The sequence below is a fragment of the Mesocricetus auratus genome, unplaced genomic scaffold, assembly GCF_017639785.1.
Source record: "Mesocricetus auratus isolate SY011 unplaced genomic scaffold, BCM_Maur_2.0 Super-Scaffold_100014, whole genome shotgun sequence".
Taxonomy (NCBI): Eukaryota; Metazoa; Chordata; class Mammalia; order Rodentia; family Cricetidae; genus Mesocricetus; species Mesocricetus auratus.
The window spans coordinates 68,367,991-68,379,523 of record NW_024429197.1 but is presented as its reverse complement, the minus strand read 5'-3'; the positions used below and the strand labels follow the sequence as shown (position 1 = coordinate 68,379,523).

At 38.2% G+C, this 11,533-nt stretch overlaps 1 pseudogene; it reads right to left on the bottom strand.

The window, feature by feature from the left end:
• Positions 1 to 10,962: 10,962 nt before the first annotated feature.
• Positions 10,963 to 11,249, bottom strand: LOC101838233 (annotated as a pseudogene).
• Between the last annotated feature and the right edge of the window lie 284 nt (positions 11,250 to 11,533).

The following is an 11,533-nucleotide window of genomic DNA, read 5'->3' as shown; positions in this document are numbered from 1 at the left end:
AAAGTTGATTAATGTTCTTTCCAGGTCTGTGAAGAATTGGGCTAGAATTTTGATAGGGATTGGTTGAATCTGTAGACTGCAAGATTGACATTTTTATTATGTTGATCCTACCAATTCAAGAGCATGGGACATCTTTCCATTTTCTGGTATCCTCTTTGATTTCTTTCTTTAAAGACTCAAAGTTCTTGATATACAAGGCGTTCCCTTCCTTGGATAACATTATCCCCAGATATTTGATGCTTTTTATGGCTATTTTAAAGGGTGAGGTTTCTCTGATTTCTTTCTCAGTCAATTCATCATCTGCATATAATAGGGCCACTGACTTTTTTGAGTTTACCTTGTATCCTGCCACATTGCTGAAGGTGTTTATCAGCTCTAGGAGTTCCCTTGCAGAGTTTTTCGGGTCACTTGTGTAAACTATCATATCATCTACAAATAGTGAAAGCTTTACTTCTTCTTTTCCTATTTGTATCCCCTTTATCTCCTTTTGTTGTCTTATTGCTGTATCTAGGACTTCAAGTACAATATTGAAGAGATATGGAGAGAGTGGACAGACTTGTCTTGTTCCTGATTTTAGAGGAATTGCTTTTAGTTTCTCACCATTTAGTTTGATGTTATCTGTTGGTTTACTGTCTATTACTTCTATTATATTCAGGTATGGTCCTGTTATCCCTGATCTCTCTAGGACCTTTATCATGAAGGGGTGCTGGATTTTGTCAAAGGCTTTTTCAGCATCCAGTATGATGATCATGTGGTTTTTCTTTCGCAGTTTGTTTATATGGTGGATTACATTGATAGATTTTCTAATGTTAAATCATCCCTGCATTCCTGAGATGATGCCTACTTGATCATGGTGGATGATTTTTCTGATTTGTTTTTGAATCTGGTTTGCTAGTATTTTATTGAGTATTTTTGCATCAATGTTCATGAAGGAAATTGGTCTATAGTTTCTTTCTTGGTTGTGTCTTTGTGTGTCTTGGGTATCAAGGTAATTGTAACCTCATAAAAAGAGTTTGGCAGTGAGCCTCCTGCTTCTATTGTGTGGAATACTTTGAGGAATATTGAAGTTAACTCTTCTTTGAATTTTGGGTAGAATTCTGCATTGAAGCCATCTGGCCTGGGCTTTTTTTGTTTGGGAGACTTTTGATAACTGCTTCTATTTCATTAAGGGTTATATGTCTGTTTATATAGTTTATCTGCTCTTGATTTAGTTTTGGCAAGTGATATCTATTCAGGAAATTGTTCATTTCCTTTAAATTTTCAAATTTTGTGGAGTACAGATTTTCAAAGTATGCCCTGATGATTCTCTGGATTTCCTCAGAGTCCATTGTTATGTCCCCTTTTTCATTTCTGATTTTGTTAATTAGCATGCTCTCTCTGTGTTTTGCTTAGTTTGGACAGATGTTTGTCTATTTTGTTGATTTTCTCAAAGAACCAACTCTTTGATCATTTATCCTTCTCAATGTTCTCCTGGTTTCTACCTGATTGATTTCAGCCCTCAGTTTGATTATTTCCTGGCATCTGCTCCTCCTGGGTGAGTTTGCTTCTTTTTGTTCTAGAATGTTCAGCTGTGCTATTAATTCTCTAGTATGACCGTTCTCTAGTTTCTTCATGTAAGCACTTAGTGCTAAGATCTTTCCTCTTAGTACTGCTTTCAATGTGTCCCATAGGTTTGCATATGTTGTGTCTTCATTCTCTTTATTTTCTTTTTTTATTTCTTCCTTTACCCAGGAATAGTGCAATTGAGCATTGTCCAATTTCCATGAGTTTGTGGGGTTTCTGTGAATTGTGTTATTGTTGAATTCTAGTTTTAATGCATGGTGGTCTGAGAGGATACACTGGGTTATTCCAATTTTTTTGTATCTGTGGAGATTTGCTATGTTTCCTATTATGTGGTCAATTTTAGAGAAGGTTCCATGTAGCACCAGGAATAAGGTATATCCCTTTTTGTTTGGGTGGAATATTCTATAGATGTCTATTAAGCCCAGTTGGGTCATAACTTCTATTAGTTTCTTTGTTTCTTTGTTAAGTTTCTGTCTGGAGGTCCTGTCTAGTGGTGAAAGCGGAGTGTTGAAGTCTCCCACTATTAGTGTGTGTGATTTTATGTGCAATTTCAGGTTTAGTAATGTTTCTTTCACAAATGTAGGTGCCTTTGTACTTGGGGCGTAGATGTTTAAAATTGAGACTTCATCTTGATGCGCTTTTCCTTTGATGAATATGAAATGTCTTTCTTCATCTCTTTTGATTGATTTTAATTTGAAGTCTAGTTTGTTAGATATTAGGATTGCTACACTCGCTTGTTTCTTGGGTCTGTTTGATTGGAAAATCTTTTTCCAACCCTTTACCCTGAGATACCATCTGTCTTTGATGTTGAGATGTGTTTCTTATATGCAGCAGAAGGATGGGTTCTGTTTTCGTATCCATTCTGCTAGTCTGTGACTTTTTACAGGCAAGTTGAAACCATTGACATTGAGGGATATCAATGACCATTGATTGATGATTCTTGTTTGTGCTTGATTTATTGGTAGTGAAGTGATTTTGTGAAGTTTCTCCTCCATTTTTCTTTTGGTGCTATGTAAAGTGGGATTATATATTGCCTGTGTCTTTGTGAGTGTAGTTATCTTCCTTGGATCTAAGTTTTCCTTCTAGCACTTTCTGTAGAGCTGGATTCATGGACACGTATTGTTTAAATCTGACTTTGTCATGGAATATTCTGTTTTCTCCATCTATGGTAATTGAAAGCTTTGCTGGGTATAGTAGTCTGGGCTGGCATCCTTGTTCCCTTAGCAAGTGTAGGACATCTGTCCAGGATCTTCTGGCTTTCATCGTTTCCATTGAGAAGTCAGGTGTAATTCGGATAGGTCTGCCTTTATATGTTATTTGGCCTTTTTCTTTAGCTGCTCTTAATATTTTCTCTTTATTCTGTAGGTTTGATGTTTTAATTATTATATGGTGAGGTGATTTCTTTTTTTGGTCCAGCCTATTTGGTGTTCTGTAAGATTCTTGTGTTTTCATAGGCATATCCTTCTTTAGGTTAGGGAATTTTTCTTCTATGATTTTGTTGAATATGTTTTGTGTACCTTTGAGCTGTATTTCTTTGCCTTCTTCTGTACCTATTATTCTCAGGGTTGGCTTCTTCATGGTGTCCCATATTTCCTGGATATTTTGTGTTAGGGGTTTATTGGTTTTGAGGTTTTCTTTGGTTGACGACTGCATATCCTCTAATGAGTCTTCAACACCTGAGATTCTCTCTTCTATCTCTTGTATTCTATTGTTGATACTTGCATCTGTAGTTCCTGATCATTTACCCAGCTTTTATATTTCCAGCATCCCCTCATTCTGTGTTTTCTTTATTATTTCTATTTCAGCTTTCAATCCTTCAACTATTTGAGTTGTTTCCTTCATTTGTTTGGGTTTTTTTTTTTTGGTACTCTTTAGATTCTTTGAGAGATTTGTTTAATTCTTGAATTTTTTCCCCTATTTCATGGATTTTTGTTTGTTTTTTCCTCTATTTATTTAAGGGATTTCCTCATTTCTTCTTTCAGAGGCTCTATCATCTTCATAAAATGATTTTTAAGGTCTGTCTCCTCTGCTTCATCAATGTAGTGCTTTTCAGGTCTTGCTGGCATTGGTTCCCTAGATTCTGGTGGAGTCATGTTGGTCTTTTGACTGTTGAGTGAGCTCTTATTCTGTCTTCTTCCCATTTTTTCTTCCAGTGGGTACTGGTGGGGTCTTTCTGTCTCTACTGGTCTTCTTCCTTCCTGAAGCTGACTGGGATCACTGGGAAGCTGAGTTTGGGACCTGAAAGGGCTGATGTCTTTCCTGTGTGGGCAGGTCTTCTGGATGCCCGGAGCAGCCCAGAAGATCGAGTGGATGGGGGTCAGGCCATGGATGGGGTGTGTCCCCCCGGAGACCCAAGCTCACCTAGCTGGGATCACCGGAGATTGGGCACTGGAAGGCAGGGGACAATATTTTAATATTGAGTTATCAACACCAAAGAAATTGCAAGTAGGAGGAACAACAATTGTAATCCATAAGTGTCAATAGTTTGAATGTGTGTGTGCATGTGCATGTGTGTGTGGTTCTGTGTCTGTATGTGCATGTGTTTAGAGGCTATGATTTTAAATGTTGTGTTTAGAGTGAGCAGAAGGAGTTGAGGATGAAAAAGGTATAAGAATAATCCAAATACAGTACAATCATATGTGAAATTATCTAATAAAATAATGACTGGTGAAAAACTATGTGTCCCCAGGATGTAATTGGAAGATCCACCATTATCTATCATCTCGAGCTCAGTCACATTTCCAAAGGTAACACTAAAATTTTAAGAAATATAGTGAAGCAAGTATCATTTGCTGAAAATACAATTATGAAAATGTACACTGCATGAATTTCTACATGACAAGTAATTCAGTTGTATTAAAAAACAAAATAATATGAACTTTATATGAAGTAGAATAGAATCTCTTTAACTAATGACAAGATAAAGTAAAGAATGATACATTCTGCCAAAGTCAAGGCCTAGGACTACAATTGGTAAATATCAATTGGTAATTGGGGTGTTCTAAGAACCAGATGCCTATGTAGAATTCATTGATATGTAGACTTGATGAGCACAAACAGTGTATCAAACAGAAACATTTTCACCATCAAACAAACAACATGAGTAGAAGAAATGCTGTCGACTGAAGTAGATTTAATGGACATATCAAGCATGTTGAATTTTACAACATTATTGGATTTCAATTTTTGAGAAAACTCAATAAAATTAACAATTTTGATCTGAGTGAGATCACCTGAACATGGTTTGGATATTTAGATATATTAGACTGCAGGACTGTGTGTTAGTGAGTGTGGAATTTACCTGAGATGAGTTGGATAAATGTTTATTTACCTCAATTGGAACACACAGAACAGACTGACTAAAGAAAGAACTCCATCAGTCTCCACATTAGCAAACTGATATGTTTATTAAGGTAGTTTATAGTAGTATGAGATAAGTGTAATATCCCGGAGCATGGAAAAGCAGAGGGCAGCTGGATGACTCCAGCACTGGTTATTACTCACAAAAGCTCTACCCCTGGAGCTCCTGAGAGACCAGTGGGCAGTTTGCAGGTGAGATAGGAGAGCTTCCTTTCCACAGCAAACTTCATTGATTTTTCTACACTAGGGGAGTGAGTGAACTTGCAAATCATGTACATTTTCAGTACTTTCCTGAGACATGCTCACTTCTTTTAATTTTTAATTTTTTAATTTAAATTAGAAACAAGCTTGCTTTGCATGTCAATCTGAGCTCCCTCACCCTCCCCTCCTCTCTCACCCTCCCACCAGGTTCCACAACACCCCACCAAATCCCCACTCCTTTCCTCCAGGAAGGTAAAGCCCTCCATGGGGGATCTCCAGAATCTGTCATTTCCTTCAGGGCAGAGCCTATGCCCTGCCCCAAGAGTCCAGGCTGAGAGAGCATCCCTCAGTGTAAGATGGGCACCCAAAGTCCATTTGTATACCAAGGATAAATACTGATCTACTACCCAAGGCAAAATATATTGCCTAGGACTCCTCACTGACACCCACATTCAGGAGGTCTGGATCAGTCCTATGCCATCAGTCTGGGGATCAAGAGCTCCCAATTGTTCAGGTCAGCTGTTTCTGTGGGTTAAAGCAGCCTAGTCATGATCCCTGTGCTCATCAGTCCTCCCTCTCTTTCACTTGGTTCCAAAAGTTCAGTTCAGTGTTTAGCTTTGTCTGCCTCTGCTTCCATCAGTCACTGGATGAAGGTTCTGTTTGCCAGACTCTCTGGCAGTGGGACTGTAGACTAGCACTCCCCTGATACATGTCTAAAATCCATATATGAGTGAGTATATACCATGTTTGTCTTTTTATGACTGGGTTACCTCACTAAGAATGGTTTCTTCTATTGCCATCCATTTGCCTGCAAATTTCAAGACTCCATTGTTTTTTTTTCCACTGAATAGTATTCCATTGTGTAAATGTACCACATTTTCTCCATGCACTCTGGATTTGAGGGACATCCAGGTTGCTTCCAGGTTCTGGCTATTACTAATAATGCTGCTATGAATACAGTGGAACAGACATCCTTGTTGTGTAAATACACATCTTTAGTGTATATGCCAAAGAGTTAAATTGCTGTGTCTTGTGGTAGACTAATTCCCATATAGGGATATTGAGCACTTTCTTAAGTGTCTCTCAGCTATTTTAGATGCCTGTATTGATAATTATCTATCTAGTCCTGTAGCCCACTTTTTAATTGTATCCTTTGGTGTTTTGGAGACTTGCTTCTTTGTAAATTCTGGAGATCAGCCCTCTGTCAGATGTGGGGTTAGTGAATATTTTTCCCATTTTGTGGGCTGCCTTTTGTCTTGTTGACTGTGTTCTTTGACTTATAGAATCTTCTAAGTTTCAGGAGGTTCCATTTATAAATTGTCTATCTCAGTGTCTGTACTACTGGAGTTATGTTCAGGAAGCAGTCTCCTGTACCAATTCTTTCAAGGGTACCTCCCACTTTCTCTTGTAAGAGGTTCTGTGTGGCTGGATTTATGTTGAGGTCTTTGATCCATTTGCACTTAACTTTTATGCATGGTGATCAACATGGATCTATCTGTAGTCTTCTACATGCCAGCATCCAGGTATGCCAGCACCATTTGTCGAAGATACAGGACATGCAGTAGAGGTAAGAGTCACAAAGTTCAGTCAGCACATAGATTAATAGAAATGAGCAAATTAATGTTTTAACAGCTAGATAGTAGTAAGTCTGAGTTATCGTCTGAGCATTTATAATTAATAACAATCTTCTGAGTGGTTATGGGGGAAGTGGCTGGTAGAATAGAGGTGATCACAGTCCAGACAAAAATCTCTGTCTACACACAATTGTCCTTTGAGTGTCATACCTGGGAGAACCTACTTCAGAGACAGCTTTTGTCTCAGTCATTATTCTACTTACATGTTGGAAAAGAGCATTGGTATCTATTGCAGAATTTTCTCTTGCTGGATGGTCAAACATATGTTCCTAAGTTTCCACTTTTTATCATCCTTGTTCTGTTAACTTGATCTGAAACATTGAGTCTAATTTCCTATAATTCTTAGTGTATGTAGTATATGTGCTTAGCAAAAGATCTACTCTTTGTCCTGTGCTAACCAGGTAGGAAGGATCTTACAGATTGGAAGAGTAACCTATCCCCATAATCTCAAAATCTTGATAACCATACTCTATTAATCCTGTAATCAAAATAGTCAATACTAGCTAACGAAATATAATTCTGAAGGTGAAGTTTATCTAAGGATCAAAACAACACTTGAGAGAGTTATTCACTATTGATTGATGACGCATAGCACAAAAATTAAAAATTATTTTCAAGATCAGATTCAATATCTTCATTTAAGAAAAAAAGAAGTGTAGGTAATTTAAAGGGTGGCCAGGGGCATCCAAGTTCTAGATATCCTGGTTTTTCTACTCCTGGCTCTGCAGTAAATTAAGAAAGCTTGTCCAAGTCCTGTCAGATGTTTTGGAAGAAGAACATTGGGAAAGTTTGCTAAAAGTAGGGTCATTATTGGGAGGGAAGTTGGGGTGAATCTCAGTTTAAGAAGATTCCCTTTTCTTGCATTTTGAACAGATATTAGTAACCCAATATTTTGAGAGAAGATTGAAGGAGTGCAATTATTCCCACAACTACTATTTTTAAGATAGCAGAGGGGGAAAGAGAAGATTCTTTCAACTAATGCTTGAATTTAGAATTCAAGGGAAAAAGCTGCAGTCAAACAAAAATAGGGTTAACTGCCACAATGAGTGTACAGAGTTTGAGTGTGGCATGTGTTTCTGAAGGACAGAATTTGCAATTCAATGTCAGCCACATAGCTTTTGTTGAAGGAAAAAAATAGAAAAACAGCTGAGTCTACAGGGAAATCAGAGGCTGTTTATGCTTTATCATTTGTATACAATAAAATACATTGGAAAGAAAAATTGATCCTGGTTCATTTTCTCATTTGAGTTTTATTCACCTACCCTCAAATTCTTGGCTGAGGCCTGTACCATCCAAGTTTATACGAAATGGCCTGATGCTGTCCTCTTGCCTTTCAATAATTATAAGTCTCCCTAGAATGTGTCTTTACAGGGGAATTTATAAAGGTTTTAAGGATCTTTATTATGAAGGATTCAGCCATTCCACACTTATTAGTTTTAAAAGGTACTTTGTAGCCATTGCTCTTGGATAACTATTGATTCCCTTACAAAGGGGAGGCTCACTCCTATACATCTGCCTAAGTGCTGTACCTTAGTTAGCATCTCTTAACCTGTTATAATGATGCTGAGAAGTATAACTTTTGTTTTCCTTGTGGAAGGGCCTTTCATTCCCATTGGTGGTCCCAAAATAAACTTTAGGCCAATGGACAATAGTAGTCACAATTTTTACATAGGCTTTAACTGATACATGGAAGGCAAGAATGAACTTCATATTGTTGCAATGTTTTCTCAAGAAGTAATTACCAAGCTTATTAAACAGACAACCCCTTACACATTTCTTGACCGAACCCTACCAGGATTAATCCTTAAGCATTTATCTTATCTCTACCCTGCTAGAGTGTAGTTTTTAACGAAGCTGCCTAGGGGAAGAGTCTAAAGTGTACCATGTGGCATACAAGTCTTTGACATACTTTACCTCTGTACTTGGTCCTGCATGAAACTCATGAGATATCTAGAATACTAGCATTCATGTCATACCTGAGAAGAAGAATGGGAGAACCTCACAGCTCTTACAAGGGAACTGTATTATCGAATACAAAACACAAAGAATTTAGAGCCGAGCAGCTAAGATTGTTTTTTCACTTAGTAAATATGACATGGTAAAAACAACAGTTAACCTCTGGAACTTTATTATTGAAAGAGTACATACATACTGATTAAGTAAAAGCAGATGTGAAAGTCTAGCCGCAGAGGTTGGAATATCATTAATATCCCATGAAAAATAATCTATATTTCCTTGGATGATGTGAATTGGAAAAGTGTGCAGTAATCAGGTTCTCTAGAGGAATAGGACTGATAATGTGAATACATGTTAAAGGAAAATTTATTAGGAGGTATAAATAATGTGATTTGGGTATTCCAACAATGGCTATCTTCACAATGGAAAGATTGAGAACCAAGAGCTGCTCTGTTCATAAATCTGGATGCCTCAGCAGTGTCAATCTTCAGTGTAAGGCCTAAAGGATTCCTAAGAAACAATGGTCTTCAGCACACATTGTATAGCTGTAGAAACTAGGTTTTTGGGTTCTGGCCTGATGCCAACCATAGATGGCAGTAACAGCAGTAATAACAGTGCCAGCAGATGAGTAGAAGAACTCACTAGCAAGACTTGAATTCCAGCAGGGAAAAAGCAATGAGCCTTTCCCTTAGGTTATTATATGTGGTGTAGTAGCAAAGGACAATGCCAATATTTAGAAGGGGTGTTCCCTTTACATTTAAGTCAATCAAGAAAATCCTTCCCAAGTGTACCCAGAGGCATATCTCTTTGTTCATTCCAGATCCAATCAATCAATACTATCACACTATATGAATGACAGTGTGTGGGGACACCAGATCTTGAGCAGAAACCCACTTCCCCTTCGGCCTGGGAGCAGGCAGCTGTGTAATGTTTACTGAAAACAATTCAGTTCTATAAAGCTCTTGATAGGGCTCAGATAAGGGCTCGCTCACTGAGATACCATGACTTTCACACCCCCCTATGGCTAGATGCCTCTTCCTGTTCCCCTGCTGTGTCTCCCTGATTCTGGGGCCGGAGATTAAACCACCAGCCAGGAGGGTGAGAATTCTGGAAAGAATTGTATGTAGATGGATGACAGAAGTCCTTAAAAAAGGGAAGCTCCTTTTTCTTGGAGAGACTTCTCCTGAGAGACTTCCTTCTCCTAAGCGGACTTGGAGTCTCCTCCTAAGCTGACTTGGGAAGCATAATGTTTTTCTTAAAGCAACCCACCGGTCTCTGTGTCATCTATCCCGACCACCTGGCTACATTCTCGGATGCAGCCCGCACAGCAGGTGCGACAACAGTGGTAAGAGAGCTAGGTATTAACATCCCCTAGTCTCAGTTTTCTTACCTATTGAAAAAGATCTAATGGGATAAGCCTAGCTAGAATCCAGATAAAATATGGTCATTGACACAAAAATACCTAGGTCAATACCTATCATAAAAACAATGATCCCAAATACCAAGAATTATTGTGTCATTGTATTTCACATTATTAAAAGAACAAAGAAAAAATCATTACACTGCATGTAAGCCTCACACAGTTGGTACTAAGGAAGGCTGTAGACAGGCTTCTTGATCATTTGCTTTATTCAAATGAGGATTGTTTCATCCTGAGATCAGCATCATTCAGTCCTCATCAGAAAAGTTTCTTGCATAAGATGGTGATCAACACAGATATTCGCAACTGGACAAAATGCAGAGAGTGAGACCTTGGAGCACTCAACTCTAAATGTGATGTCATTCTCAAACTACTCCTGCAGTGCTCACGAATCTAATGAGATGAGGAAATGGAACTATTGTAAGAAGGAGAGGTGGCAGATGACTGCAAGGAGAGACAGCTGCTTCCAGACACATCAAAATGTATACACACATGAACTCACAGAAACTGGCCCCACACACAAAACTTGCACAGATTCAAACATGACAGAATCCCAACTGTGACCAGAAGTAGACACATAATACTATTTGTAACTAACACCTACTGGCAAAGAAAAATCAGTTTTCTTCAGTGGAGTGTCACTTAGTGTATTAAGCAGACTCTACGGCATACTCGGGTCTAGGAGTAGGTGGTCAGGACAAAATGGACTCCATGTTGTAGTTTTCTTGTTGTAGCTTTCTTTTGTTTCTTTTCATTTTTTTGTCATTTTGGAAGTCCTTAATTGTAAAGATAATCCTTTTGTCTGACGACAAACAGCATCCACAATGATCACTCTGGACCTCCACTATGGATAAATTCCATTTCTCCTTGAGACATAGGTTTCCTTCTGTATTTCTGAGGTAATGTTTTTAGTATTTCTGCAGTGTCTGCTGGCCCTGGATGCACCAGCAAACCTGGGGATATACTTCCTTTAGAATGCTGTGAAATTACAGATGAGTAAGGGAGACTGAGGCACTGAGTTTAGGATTGTTGCTTCTGTCAGGGAAGTTTATTAATGGAGCACATGGCTTCACTACCTGCAGGACACTGCTGGCAGAAGCCATCTTGCTGCCCATTGTGACCCCCGAGCAGGGGCCTTCATTTGGTTTTTATGTGTGTGGTTTTGTTTTGTTTTGTTACATCTAGTGGTTTCTTCTTCTTTCATTCTTTTTTTTTTTTTGGTGTTTGCTCTTTGGTCTTGATTTTCACTTTTTTATTTTGTTTTGCTTTAGACAGCAGAACATGAAGTTGGATACAGAGCTAGCTAAAGAGGATCTGGGAGGAGCTCAAGAGAGGAAAACATGATCAAAATATATTGTGTCAAATAAAATTGAATTACAAAAACATGAAAATATTAAAA